Here is a 15,760-nt window from a genome sequence, read left to right as displayed (position 1 = left end):
GTGCCACTGAGTCAATTTTCTACTCGTAGTGACCCATAGGGTTTTCTAGGCTGTAATCTTTACAGAAGCAGATCTCCGAGTCTTTCTCCCATGGAGCCTCACAATGGGTTGAAACCGCTGCAGCTTACAGTTTGCACCCAAGCACTTAACCATTGTACCACCAGGGCTCCTTTACATGTACATACTCTACAAAACAACAATTCTATGTACATATCTGTCTATCTCCAGCATAAATGTGTGCATATTCTCACCGGAAGTCATGTATAACAACATTCATGGCACCATAATTTGTACTAGGCTGAAAGTACAACCTAAATGTCCCTTAACAGAAGAGCGGACATGCAAATTATGCTGTGGTCATGTAACAAATGCAGTAAGAAAAAGAATGAACTACATCCACAAAAAGCAACTTAAAGGAACCTCACGGACATACTGGTAAGCAAAAGTAAAAAAAAAAAAAAAAACCAGTGCCGTGGAGTCGATTCCAACTCATAGCAAAAGTAGCCAGACACAAAAGTATAACTCCATTTATATAAAGTTCAAGTCAGGCCAAACTAATCTATGGTGACAGATGTCAGAATAGTGGTTATTTTGAAGGGGGAAGGAAGGAGCTATAGACTGGAAAGAAGAATGAAGGAATCCGAGGTCTGTTAATGTGTTATTTCTTATCTGGAAGCCAAGTGCCAATTTTTTTTAAAATTCACTAAGCTGCACGTTTAAGATTTTGTGCACTTTACTACGTATATATTATTCATTATATTACAATAAAAAGTTAAAAATAATGTAAAACGTCCCCTTTACTGTGGAATATTACATTTTTTACTACTCAAAATTCACATCACTGTCCCTCCCCCTACTGTCTGTAGTTTTGAACCTCATTGAACTACTGTGGTAGTCCCCCACAATACCCAGCACGTGTCACAGGGAAGGAAAGCAAGAAATATTTCTTTTAAGTAACAGAATCAAGCTCCACTGATTGCCTCCCTATCTTGACTGCGCTGCCAGAGGTGAAGTTCTTAGTGGGTGGCAACAAATTACCTAAAGCTTTGTGGTCAGTGGCTGAGTGATGAGCAATGTCCTTTAAAAATCATGAGAAGCTTCAAAGGGAAGCTTCTAACTATGCTTTCAGATGGGTTTAATTTCAGCTGCACAAAAGGCGACTTGACATTATCAGAAATGGCAAATAAGCTTTCTCTTGAACACTAAACCAGTCGCCGTCGAGTTGACTCCAATTCGTGGTGACCCCATGTGTTGCAGATAGGACTGATCCATAGGGTTTTCTGGGCTGTAATCTTGACAGAAGCAGATATCCAGGACTTTCTTTTGCAGCACCACTGAGTGAGTTCAAATCACCAACCTTTCGGTTAGTAGTTGAGCGCAAAGCGTCTGGCTATTCAGGGACCTAGTTCAAGAGCAGGCATAGCTGATCTGTGGTGATAGAGGTGAGGATAATTGTTCCTCAGGAGTAGGTATGACTGGGAAAGAGCTCAAGGGAACTGTCTGGGTTGCCAGAAATAGTCTGTATCTTGATCTGGATGGCAACACAGGTGTGTGCATATATATATATATATATATTTTATATGTGAAGTTTTATTTAGCTGTACACTTAAGGTTTGTGCATTTTACTGGGTGAAATTATTTCTCGATAAAAATATTAACAAACTTAAACTTAAAAAGTGATTCATGCCTGTTATTCTGTTTGAGCCTGGCAACAATCTTGGGGTAGGCAGGGCAGGGCTTATTATCATCATTTATCCCATGGGAAACCTAAGATCTAGGGGGGTTCCGTGACTTACCCAAGGTCACACAGGCAAGAAGTAGTGGCAGACCTGAGCCTACACATTCAAGTCTTCTGACATCTGGGACAGTCTCTCTAGCCCAAGAGAGCCTCAGAGGTGAACTTAGAACCAACCCTACATGAATTATAATGAGGAGCTACCCAACGAAGTCCTTAAGGGAATTTTAGTGCCAACTTTCTGAACTGGGACCGGAACGAATCCCACGCCCTCATTAATCAGCAGCAGCCGGCTATCAGATGACATTGTGAAGGTGGTGGGTTTTTTAAACATCTGGTTATTTCATTTGTTATTAAACATACTGTTGAGTAAAAAAAAATCCTACACATCTTTCCATTGCTGCTGTTTAAAAACAGCTTTGCCAACATCTATCAACTTCATTTACGTCAAATTGTGCAATTTGTCACTGAGGCTGAATTTGCCAAACGAGAAAGGAATTTGATTGACAAGGCTCCAGGGCTTCTCTCTCCTCCTTTTCAATATTCCAGATGTTGAAGAAAGTTGGATCCACCCCCAGGAAAGCTCAGATGTGAGTGAAAAATGTACCAATGGAGCTTCAGGGATATGGTTTCAGTTTCTGTAGAAACTTTGCCTCCAAGAGACCCCATCTTCTTGATTGGTTCAAATTACCCTCCATTTTCAATTGCTGTCTTTCAATGGAACCATCTGTTACCAGGCCCATCTGTCAGGGGCTCTGTTGCAGTCGATTACTAAATGTATTTGCAGCTGGAGGGTCGGAGGAATAAAAAACCGAAATGACAAAAGAAAAGTGAAAGTAAAAAACAGAAGCAGACTTCTAGATATTATCATTCTTAGAAATCAAAGGACTTAATCCTTCTCTGCAATCCAGGAGAAAGTCAGTATCAGCAAGCAAGTATGGGGACCAGTAGTAGATATTGGTGGTTTTAATGACTCCAAACATCCATCCTCCCTTCTTTGGTAGCTAAACCCAGGATATAATCCCCAGTTATAGGGATGAAATTAGCTAGTACATACCAAGGGTTCAGAGCAGTTTGCATACAGTAGGTGCTCAGTAAATGTAACTGTTTTTATTATCTGGTAGAGCCTGTAGCTACAATAGTCTAGAATCAAGTAGAGGCTTCCCTGACCCACCAGGACTAGGCGCCAAGCCCCACACATGCACCCTGTTGTGTGCCGTTGAGTCCATTCTGACTCATAGTGACTCTATACTGACACTATAGGACAAAGTAGAACTACCCCCACAGGGTTTCCTAGGCTGAAATCTTTACAAGAGCAGATCACCAGGTCTTTTCTCCCACGGAGTGGTTGGTGGGTTCCAAAGGCTGACCTTTCTTTTAGAAGCTGAGTGCTTAACCATTGTGCCATCAGGGTTCCTTACATGCATCCCCTCAAAACCAAACCAAACCCATTGCTGCCGAGTCGATTCCGAATCTTAGTGACCCTGTAGGACACAGTAGAACTGCCCCATAGGGTTTCTAAGGAGCAGCTGGTGGATTCAAACTGCCAATCTTTTAATTAGTAACCAAACTCTTAACCACCAGGGCTCCACACGCATCACCCGTTAAACATGTTGCCATCGAGTCATTCCGACTCATAGCGACCTAGAGGACAAAGTAGAACTGCCCCACAGGGTTTTCAAGAGTGCCTGTTGGATTTGAACTGCCGAACTTTAGGGCGTTGCTTTTTTTTTGCCCTAGACTAAAAGCTCTTTAAGGCACCGGGCGTGGCATTTTCAACATGGTATCCACGAGGGGGCGCTCAGTGAATGCACAGTGATAACGGTGTCCAGGGCTAGGAATAACAGTAACAGTTAACATTTATTAACACTTCGTAAGTGCTAATTTTTTTTTTGTAAGTGCTAAAAGTTTTACATATATTTATTCATTTTGTTATCCCATTTTATAAGTGATAAAACTGAAGCACCAGGGGGATTAAGTAACTTACCAAGATCACGTAGGTGGTATTGGAGCCAGGGTTTGAACACAGGCAGTCCTATTCCAAAGGAGCCCTGTGGTGCAGTGGTTAAAGCGCTCAGCTGCTAACCGAAAGCTCAGTGGTTCGAACCCACTAGCCGCTCCACAGAAGGAAGATGTGGCAGGGTAGTTGTACTCTGTCCCATGGGGTCACTATAAGTTGGAATCGACTGGAGAGCAACGGGTCGTCCTATTCCAGGACTCACATCCTTACCCTCTATGCTGGTCTCCCACACAAAGATGGTTTTTTAAAAAGCTCATCGAGGTTGAACTTCTGACAGGCTTAATAGATGGGAAGCCACAACCCCCTGAAGTGCCTGCCAGGTCTTGTAAATGAAAGAAGCGGGCAAGTGTGAGACACTACGGAGAGGCAAGGACTGTGGTATCACCAGTTTCAAGGCAGTGGCCATGAGAGAACAAACCCTGGCCTGGTGCACTGGGGGATCCAGATTTTTAAAGATCTTGATTCTTAAAATCCACCTTCCAGTCAAAGGAAGTATGTCTTTGGGCTGCAGGCCTGCACTGTCTGCTCTCCTCCCTCTGGTGTGTTTTGCAGCAGGATGGACAGCAGGCCTGTGACCTTCAGAAAGTCAGGCCCCAGCCTCCTAAGGATGAACACACTGAAGCCTGTTAAGAGCCCACCCTCCCCCGCTTATTGAACCTGAACTTCCTGAGGCTGCTCCCAGCAGCCAGGACAGTCCCAGGTTGCCCTCCTGCTGGCCTGCACCCATCCTTCCTGACAAACAGTAACTCCATCCCAGCATTTAATAATCCCCTCCTCTGTGGCTTCTTTGCTCCTGCATGGGGAGCCTCCCTGCCAGCTTTGTCCGAAGGCTCATTAATCTGCCAAAACCAAAACCCATTGCTCTCGAGGTGATTCCGACTAATAGCGACCCCATGTGACCTAGTAGAACTGCCCCATAGCGTTCTCTAGGCTGTAATCTTTATGGGAGCAGATTGCCAGGTCTTTCTCCCTCAGAGCAGCTGGGTGGGTTTGAACCTCCAACCTTTCAGTTAGCAGCCGAGCAGTTAACTGTTGGGCCAGCAGAGCTCCTTTCTTAACCTCATAGACGCTCCTTGTGAAACCTTGTTCATGAACAGGTGTCACCAGAGCGTCTCAGGATGCAGAACACGCGCATGCAGCTGTCCCACTCCTGTAGAGGTTACAGGTGCCCTACCCAGATCCCCTCACCGGGTGTGCACCGTCCCCCCAGCTGCTGAGAGTGCTGTGACTACCCCCTGACCTGTGACCTTCTGCCCTCTGAAAGGTACCTGGGAGATTGGCCCACAGTTACATGCCCTGTAAGTGACAGACAGGACTTGACCCTAAGTCCTCAGATGCCACATCTGAAACTGACTCCCGAACCATTGATGATTAAATTCTTCAGATTTCTCTCAGAGCCACAGCAGTAACCCGAGCTCATTTCCTGGCGCTTGTTCTCTAACGTGGGTATTCTGGAGTCCGGGACAATTACTTTACAGCTGCCCCCGGCTGCTCTCTGCTCTTCCTAGTCTGAATAAACCCCTACGGGAACAAGCAGGGGAGACAGAGGTCAGATCTCGTCTAAGCCTATAAAGCCAAGATGTGAGGCTATTATACTGCTTCAGATGCTAACTCTAAAAGGTTGAACATTTTTTTACCATATTTACAAAAGATCCATTACAATAACAATATAATGTCTCATAAGTGCTTTCCTTCAAATAATGTCCCTGTTTCTAAAGAAAGAAATCCTGCCTTGTCCGACTTACTTCATATGCATTTAAGAAAAAAAAAAAAAAAGTTGCAGTGGAGTCGCTCTGACTCTGGGCGACTCCATGTGTGTCAGAGTAGACCTGTGTGCCATGAGGCTTCAAAGGACTGATTTTTCAGAAGCAGATCACCAGGCACTTCTTCTGAGGCACCTCTGGGTAGATTCAAACCTCCAACCTTTTAGTTAACAGCTGAGCGTGTTAACCATTTGCACCACCCAGGGTCTCACCCTACCCTATAATGTCTGCAGGAATCAAGAATTATTCCATTTAAAAAAGCCCCTGCCCCCATGGAGCCTGTATTCTGTTGGGACAGGTAGACAAAACATTCAAATAAAAATGTGGGAAGTTAGATAACGACAGATGCTCAGGACAAAACAAAGCCAGAGAGGGGCATGGGATGGGTTTCTGGGGGGGAGGGACTGAGTGAAGACCTGAGGGTAAGTGTGGGAGGGAGCCAGCCTCACGGAGCATTCCAGGCAAAGGAGGCGCAAAGGTCCTGAGGCAGGACACTCTTGAGGATCTTCAGGAACAGGGAAGTGGCCTGTGTGGCTAGTGGGAGGGACTCATGTAGAGCCTTGTGGTTCAGCTAAGGACTTTGGCTTCTACTCTAAGAGAAACGGTGACTCACTGGGGGATTTGGAAGAGGAGTGACCTGTTCTACCGGGATAAGTTGGCCTGCTGGGTTGAGAACAGACCAAAAGATGGCTGTGCTAGCCTGCATTCTCCCCCAAGCCCCTGAAACTTGGCTGTCACTGCTCTTAAATATTATTCATCTTAATAATTTCCATGGAACTTGGCTTCTGAATAACCATGTTAGCGGGGCCCAGATGCCAGGGAGGCAGGAAGTGGCATAAGCCTGGCAACTCAAGGAAAGTCAGCACGTGGAGTCACCATAAGCAATACCGTGACACAAAGGTTCACACAGGGACCACCTTGCTCCTGACAGTCAACTGGAAGTTCCCACTCTGGACCTGTTGCATCAAATTTGTATTTCTAACAAGCTTCTTGGGTGTTTCTTCTGATCAGACAAATTGTGAAAGCACTGCTTTGATACAAGATGCCCCCATTTTATGGCACCCCAAATGTGTCTAACTACCTCCAAGAGTAATGAAAATTTCAAAAACAGCTCGCGAAATAATCCAAATGCAATCATTATGAATTAGAAATACATTCCAAACAGGACCTTCAGCACTAGGAAAGGTGGGAAAGGTTGGGGCAAAGTGAGTGTTCTGAAAATTCAAGCTAAGGTATGCCCTAGAAAAACTGTCAGGGTGCTGCTGTACCGGCTCATGCTAACGTCCAACTACTCTCCCAAGGGCCTGCTGTATACCTTTCCCACTGTCTTTGCTGTGAGCTCCGGAACTGCTTTCTAGCATCTGAGGAAGAGAAGTCTGAATATTTTAACCTTTTGCTATTATTGCTGGTTGGCTAGAGAAAAGCAGCCCTGGTGGCGCAATGATTAAGAGCTCGGCTGCTAAGTGAAAGGCTGCAGTTTGAACCCACCAGCCACTCAACAGGAGAAACATGAGGCAGCCTGCTTCCGTGAAGATTTACAGCCTTGGAAACCCTGCGGGGCAGTTCTACGCTGTCCTATAGGGCGCTCTGAGTCAGAATCGACTGCACAGAAATGGATTTTTTATTTTTTAGACAATAGCCTGTTGCCAGTCGAATTGATTTGGAATCGACTCGACTGGCAACAGGTTTTCGTCTAAAAACAAACAAACCCGTTGCACTCCAGTCGATTCCTACTCAGAGCGACCCTATAGGACAGCGTAGAATTGCCCCACAGGGTTTCCAAGGAGCGGCTGGTGAATTCAAACTGTCAGCCTTTTGGTTAGCAGCTGAGCTCTTAACCACTGAGGCACCGGGCTCCGAGTTTTTGACTAGTGAAGCGGAACTGGGTTTCCTCCAGCTTGCAATGAAGAGAAATGACCACCAGGTGTCAGCAAAAATCCAGTAAAACAATCCCGTGGCCATCGAGTAGATTCTGACCGCAGCGATCTTACAGGACAGAGTAGAGCTGCCCCCACAAGGTTTCCTAGGAGCCACCGGTGGATTCGAACTGCTAACCTTTGTTTAGCAGCCGAGCTCCTAACTACTGCGCCACCAGGGCTCCAAAACTCCAGTAAGTGAAAGCAATTCCTTTTAAAAATATTGGAATACTCAGACTTGCAGATTTGAAAAAAGCTGGAATCTGTGACACTAGGGGACAAACTAGGGGACAGAGGTACTTAAAATTCTGGGTAATCATAGCTAAATTATAGAGAAAGCATTGCCCTGGAGCTGGGGCCCTGAATTCGAACTTCTAGCCTCCTAGACTGTGAGAGAATAAATTTGTTAAAGCCATCTGCTTGTGGTATTTTTGTTATAGCAGTACTAGGTAACTTAGATAAGTACCCAGGAATAAATCTGACAAACAATGTTTAAAATCTCTACAGGAAACCTTATAAAGCTTTACTAAGCCCTGGTTACGGTTGCTAACCGAAAGGTAGGTGTTTCTAACCCACCAGCAGCTCTGAGGGAGGAAATGTGGCCATCTGCTTCAGTGAAGATTATACAGCCTTGGAAACCCTGCGGGGAAGCCCTACACTGTCCTATAGGTCGCTGTGAGTTGGCATGGACTCGAAAGCAATGGGTTTTATTAAAGAAGATCTAAATAATGGAGAGATATTGGATGCTGGGCTGACCTGTATTGGCTTACAAGAGTCAATTGTTTAATTTTCAGGAATTTTGCAAGCTGGTTTTTAACCTAGCCATTAAAAAAAAAAAAAATTGTGTTGTGCATTAGGTTAAAGTTTACAGAACAAATTAGTTTCCCATTTGATAGTTTGTACAATAAAGTGTTTCATGACATTGGTTTCATTCCCCCAGAATGTCCATCCCATTTTCCATCCTAGAGTCCCCATTTCCTTTCATCCTGGATTGTTACCCCTTCCTGCCTTCTCATCTTTGCTTTGGGGACAATGTTGCCCTTTTGATCTTGTATAATTGCTTGTTCTAAGGAGCATGTTCCTCTCTGATGTTGTTGTTTATTTTATGGGCCTGTCTATGGTCTGACTGAAGGGTGGTCTCTGGGAATGGCTTTATTTCTGGTTCAGAAGGGAGTCTTAGGGCCATAGTCTCAGGGGTTCCTCCAGTCTTTGTCAGACCAGTAAGTCTGGCCTTTTTTGTGGACTTGATTTTTTTGTTCTGCAGTTTTTCTCCCTCTCTGTCCGAGACTCTGTTGTAATCCCCGTCAGAGTGGTTGGTAGTGGTAGTTGGGCACCATCTAGTTCTTATCATCTCATGAGAAAAACATCAAAACAAATCCCATTTGAGGGGCATTCTGCAAAATACCCGACCAGTACTCCTCAAAACTGCCAACGTCATCAACAACAAGGAAGGTCTGAAAAACTGTCAAGCCAGGAGGAGCCCGAGGAAACATGAAGACTAAATTCAATATGGCGTCCTGGCTGGAATCCTGGAACAAAAAAAAAGGACATTAGGTAAAAACTAAAGAAATCTTCATCAAATGTGGACTTTGTTGCTATTATTTGCCATAGAGTTGATTCCAACTCATGTGTGTGCAGAGTAGAACTGCTCCATAGGGTTTTAAGGCTGTGACCTTTTGAAAGCAGATTGCCAGGCCTGTCTCATCTGGGTGGGTTCATACCACCAGCCTTTCAGCATGTAGTCAAGCGCCTAACCGTTTGCACCACCCAGGGACTCCAAGTGGACTTTAGTTAGTTAAGGAAAAAAAAAAAGGGGCTCAAGATGTGGGCATTTCTCAGAAAAGGAGACACATGTGGCAGTACATGTTTGAAGAGACGTCCCACATCATTAGTGATAGAGAAGATGCAAATTAAAGCCAAGATGAGATTCCATTTTGTACCCACTTGATTAACAGAAATTGAAAAGCACAGTGGTACCAAGAGAAGACGTTGAGTCCACAGGCTCTCCTACAGCCTGGTGGGCTGTTGTAAGAATTGGGCTTTTACACTGAGCAAGACGGAGACCAAAGGGGGATTTGGAGCCGAAGATCCCTCTGGCTGCTGGGCTGAGAATAGACTGCAGGGGGGCAAGGGCAGACCAGGTAGGAGGCTAGGGCGGCAATCCAGGGGAGCCAGATGGTGGGTTGGAGTTAGCTTGACCCCACACTGCCTCCTCGTCACTCAACGTTGAATTTGTTTTTGCACTTGATCCTCCCACCACACTCCTACCTTTGACTGAGAACCCCAGGAGGACAAGGACTGTCTTATCCATCTGTTATTCATCATTATTATCTAGACCTTGGCAAGGCCCAGCACAGTAGAGGTAGCCAGGAATAAATAAATGAGCAGCCCCAATCATGTCGTCCCTTGCTCCTTAACCCTCTATATTGTTGTTGTCGTTAGGTACTATTGAGTTGATTCTGATTCATAGTGGCCCTATGTACAACAGAACAAAACGCTGCCTGTATGCCACCCTCACAATCATTGTTATGCTTGAGCCCATTGTTGCAGCCACTGTATCAGTTCTTCTCGTTGAGAGTCTTCCTCTCATTTGCTGGCCCTTTCCTTTACCAAGCAAGATATCCCTCTCCAAGGACAGGTCCCTCCTGATAACGTGTCCAAAATATGTGAGAGGAAGTCTTGCCATCCTTGCCTACAAGGAGCATTCTGACTATACTTCTTCCAAGACAGATTTGTGTGTTTTTTTGGCAGAGCATGGTGTATTCAATACTCTTCACCAACACACCATAATTCAAAGGCGTCAATTCTTCTTCCATTTTCTTTATTCTTTGTCTAGCTTTCACATGCATATGAGGCGATTAAAAGCACCATAGCTTGGGTCAGGTCCACCTTAGTCCTTAAAGTGATATCTTTGCTTTTTAACACTTGAAAGAGGTCTTTTGCAACAGATTTTCCCAATACATCATTTGGTTTCTTGACTACTGCTTCCATGAGTGTTGATTGTGGATCCAAGTAAAATGAAATCTTTGACAACCTTCTGTGTCTACCCATTATCTGAATAACGATCAAACAAGGCTGTCTTTCCTATATCCAGGCCTTCATTTATATTCGCCCCTCCTCCAGGAGAGACAAGGGCCTGCATTGGGGTGGGGGTACTGTAAGGGGATCAAGGGTGCCAGGGACCCTGCACACGTGCCTTCTTTGGGCACTTTCTCACTAGGGGAGATTCCCTTTGGAGATTTTGGCTTGGTTTTTTCATCTCTACCAGGGACTTAACCCCATGTGACCCACAGGGATATAAGGACTTACTTCTGACAGGCGCAAACTTGGAATCCCTGCCAGGAAAGCAACAGTTTCCCAGGCCCGAGAGTGACAGGCCCCAAGGGCAGGAAACGCCTACCCGCCCAGAGAAAACCTCTCCCATGAGCATCTCACAGGCCCAGGCAAGGACCGTAGCCTAGGATGGGAAGTGACATCCAGTGCCCAGGTACTAGTTTTCTCTCAGAGTCTTGGGTACATTGCCAAGGAGGAAGCTCCTCCACCCCACCAATATCTTTCCCACCAAAGGGGGTCTCCTTGATTGCAAGCAATAATTTATATAAGTGTCATTCACTGGAAGGGTGAAAGATTTCGACTTTTTCCTGGCCCCCTCCCTCCTCCACAGTGAAAGACTGTACTGGGGACCCAGGCTTGGGGAGCAGGTAGGAGCCAAGGTAATGCCATAAGGTTGGGGCACAAGATCCATAGGCCTCATAAAAAACATGTTGGGGCCCAAATAATTTAGCTGGGGCATGAACGTTCTGTATTTGGATTCCCTTGACACTTATCCCACCCCGTGTCTCAGAATCCCAAGGGGATCATCCAGCTGGCAGGGACTTCCTGAACACAAAGATCTGACCCTCCAGCTTTTATAGCTGGCGTCAGATCTCTGGACTCCCTCCCACCAAGGCTGGGCACAATGGGAGTAGGGGGAATTCTTCAAAAGGAAATTACGGGGTGGGGAGATGGATGCCAGATGGCCAGACTTGGCCAATGTCCACCACAAGCCTGAATCCACCACCAGCCACTCCTCTGGGTGAGGATTTGCTCATATGGGGGAGGGGGGAATTCCTTCAAGACAAAGTAGACTCCAGAGGGTCTGGTTATGGCTGTGATCTCCACCTTTCAGCCTGGGATGGCTATGATGTATCAGACAGGCCAGCTTTGCAAGGCAACCTCTGCACTCCCCAGGACTAGGACCACTGAGTCCTTCATTTCACCCAAGGAGCTTTGATGACAGCACCCGCTGCCCTGGCCTCTGCCTCCACCTCTTCTCTTGAGGACTTGAGAATCACCAAGTCTACCCAGCATGGGGAGAGGCTCAGAGGGGGATCTCTGACCCCAAAAAGTCCCCACTGCTGGCCTCAAGACAAAACACCAACGAAGTACGTCCCTGGGAAATTTGTGACGTACTTCAATCTCTCTCTACTCAGATCCCTAAAGGGCTTTAAAAAAAAATTTTTTTTTTCCCTGTAAATATAAGTGTTCTGTTGCAAAAACACTGGTGTCTGCAGAGGGAAGGAGAAAGTCCACCATGGAGGAGGGAAGGGGCCAGACCAGAGCTCAGTGTGGCCCTGGGACAGGGAGGGGGACTGGGGTCAGCCTCCCTGACTTCTCAGCTTTGCCTAGCTGCCCAGGACAGGAGGCGGGTATGGCCTTTAGCCAGCCAGGGGAGGTCCGAGTTACCACCCTGAAAGGTGGCTCGGTGAGTATTGTGATGTCACGGGTGGAGCCAGGTGTGTGCCTCACGGCCCTGGGAGGCGGCGTGATTCAGGTTCTGCCTCTACTTCCCAAGGGGCTCTGAGCAGACTTGCCCCGCCACACCTGCAGACAAGCTTTCCAAGAGACCTCAGATAACCCCCTCTCCTACTCCCCCCATATAGGGCTTCCAGAAACAAGCTGGTCCTGAGCCCACCTAGGAAATGCTCCATCATCCCTGCCCCTCCCTCCCTCACATCCTGTGACCCGAACCCACCCCTAGATTCCATCCAGTCTTCCAGGGTGCAAGAAGCGACGCCCAGTGTTTGTTGATGGGGACACATCCTATTGGTGGGTGTGCTGGGCATTTCCAGACCTACTCTCCATCCTTTCCTTCCTCTGCCCCCAGCATGGGAGTGGGTGGGTGGGTGCTGTAGGGCAGTATCTGGCTGAGTTCAGCCAATGGGAGCACTGGCAGGATATGGGCAAAGGGAGCCAGGAGGTCACGGATATAGTAGGACTTTGTCCTACTGAAGGTCACGGCTCCTGCTGGGGTACCCTCTCCTACAGCTACAGCTGCTCTCTCTAGGTTCCAGTGACTGCTCCCCAGTCTTCAGGCCTAGGCCTAGTAATGGCCCCCCACTGTTGCAGGCCTGGGAATTCTTCACCTCTCTTGTGGCTTTCCCTTAAATCCTTCCTACTGACAACCCATGAGTGGCCATTGAGTTGATTCCGACTCATGGCAGCTGCGTGTGTTTCAGAGCAGAACTGTACTTCATAGGGTTTCAGTGGCTGTGACATTTCAGAAATAGATTGCCAGACCTTTCTTCTGGGGCACCTCTGAGTGGATTCAAACTACCAACCTTTTGGTTAGTAGCTGAATGCTTAATCGTTTATGCCACCTCCCCCCCCCCAAAAATAAAAACATAGCCGTAGAGTTGATTCTGACTCATAGCTACCCTATGCAGACTCCTTAATCGTTTCTACTGCTCTGTGAACAATCCCTTTATTAATCTCTTCCCCAGTTACTTACAGATTTCCTGCTGGGACCCTTACTGGTGCAGGAGGAAACCCCACAAGGCAAGTCTGGGGGGTATGCTGCATTCTGTGGGGAAGGTGGCCAGGCAGTGCTCCTCCCCACCCCCAGCCAGCTGGACTTCCTGGGACTTCGGGCCTTGAGTGAGGGGTGAAGAGCTCAATGGCCAGAGTGGAATTAATTCACAGTAGCAGTGGTCAGTGGCAGTTGTGGGGGTGTCTGAAGACAGTAGAAGCAGTGGTGACAGTCATGCCACCTGAAGCAGCCCAGGTTGACGGTCTTAGAGCCTGTCCACCCACGACTCCTGCCCATTTTCTGAGCCTACATCTTTATCCTTTCAGTTCATTCCATGGGTCCCCAATATCCTGCCAGTAAATTTCTTTTCTACCTAATTTAGCCAGAGTACATTTCTCTGTTGCTTGCACCCACAGAACTGAGACAGGGTTTGCTTTCAGAATTCAAACAGAGGTAAAGTGTCATTGGAACCCTTCTCAGCAGACAGTCAGCCTCTCAGGTTCCCCAGAAGACTAAGATGTACAGCTGTTCTCACAGAAAAACAGATACGTAAGTTGGTGTAATCATCCTCATTGCTACCATTTAGGGTGGGTTCTTTACTGTTCTCGTGACATCGTTCCAGTTATAGCATGAGCTCCAGAGACACCTTGAACTTATACTTCTCAGATGTCATGGATTGAATTATGTCCCCCCAAAAAACATGTGTATCAATTTGGTAAAGCCATGATCTCCAGCATCGTGTCGTTGTCCTCCATTTTTATTGTAATTTTATGTTTAAAAGGATTAGGGTGGGATTGTAACATTACCCTTACTCAGGTCACTTCCCTGATCCAATATAAAAGGAGTTTCCCTGGGATGTGGCCTGCACCACCTTCTATCTCACAAGAACAGAAAGCAAGCAGAGAGTGGGGACCTCATATCCCCAAGAAAGCAGCACCAGGAGCAGAGCGCGTCCTTTGTACACAGGGTCCCCATGCCTGAGAAGCTCCTCAACCAGGGGAAGATTGAGGACAAGGACCTTCCTCCGGAGCTGACTGAGACAGAAAGCATTCCCCTGGAGCCCATGCCCTGAATTTGGACTTGTAACCTACTAGACTGTGAGAGAATAAATTTCTCTTTGTTAAAGCCATCCACTTGTGATATTTCTGTTATAGCAGTACTAGATGACTAAGACAGAATTTGGTACCAGGAGTGGGGTGCTGCTCTAACAGATATCTAAAATGTGGAAGCGGTTTTGAAACTGTAAATGGATAGAGGAGCGGTAGTGACAGAGAAACAGCAGCAGCAGAACCAGAAGACCAGTGCCAGACACAGCTGGAGCCTACCCACAGAGTGAGAGAGTTGAGTGTCTGTATGCAAGAGGCTTCCTGGCAGAGTGAGGTGCCTCCGGGCACTTATTGGCAGAGCTACAGAGCTTTGGAACACTTGCCCCAGCAGAGCTGATGCAGGTGTGAGGTGCGAGTTGCTGAGAGGCCAAGAAATCAGGAAGCTGAAGAGACAAAGAACGTAAGAAGCCAAGATGCTTTGGTCTCAAAAGGTACGGCCGTGACCTCAGGTGTTTCAAAGGGTGGAGCCTCTGGTGTTTCTAAGGGTGGTACTAGATGACTAACACATTGGTAGAGAGGATCTGATTGGGTCACTTTGCCTTCATCCAAAACTGAGCATCCAGATCAAGCAGGGTGTCATGCCAGTCCCCTCCTGAAGAGTTAGCACATACTTGTCCAGTCCACCCACCAATGCGCCAACCATCTGTGGCCAAGAGGCGACCATGCGACTGAATGATTGAATGCCATGAATGAATGACTGAATGGGGCTTACTGCTGGGCTGTTGGTCACACTTTAGCACGCTCCCTTCCAAGACTTCCAAACCTCTGTCTTATCTTGTCTCACACATGGCCAAGTCACTCTTCTCCCAAAAGTAGAGGTGTTCAACTCTGTAGCTGTCTGCCCCCTGCTCAGCAGCTGCATCTTGAAGTGGTAAATAAACACTTCCTGAATTTAACAGAGACTTGAATAAGACCTCCTCCAGCAAAGGGATTGGGTCTTCTTTATATGTTATCTTCTCTCTCTGTGCCCAGCACAATGATTTACAAACAGCATTGGCGTTAGCTGCCATGCAGTCAACTCCAACTCATGGTGACCTTATGTACAACAGAATGAAATGTGGCCTGGTCCTGCATCATCTTCATGATCTCTGGCATGTTGAGCCCATTGCTGCTGCATTTGTGTCAATAATATTGATGTGTTGATATCAATATATCAGGCAATATTCTGTTGTGATCTGTATCATCTTCATTGGCTAATTTTCAAGAAGTATATCACCAGGTCTTTCTTCCTAGTCTTAGTCTGGAAGCTTCACTGAAGCCTGTCCACAATGTGTGAGCCTGCTGGTATCTGAAATACTGATGACATAAGTTCCAGCATCATAGCAACAGGCAAGCCAGTACAGTATGACAAACTGACAGATGGATGGTCATTACATACAGTTGGGGTCTAATAAATGCTCATTGAATTGAGTAGAGAGCATTTATGGAGCAC

The sequence above is a fragment of the Elephas maximus genome, chromosome 21 (genome assembly GCF_024166365.1).
Source record: "Elephas maximus indicus isolate mEleMax1 chromosome 21, mEleMax1 primary haplotype, whole genome shotgun sequence".
In the NCBI taxonomy this organism is placed as follows: Eukaryota; Metazoa; Chordata; class Mammalia; order Proboscidea; family Elephantidae; genus Elephas; species Elephas maximus.
This window is presented reverse-complemented; position numbering follows the sequence as displayed.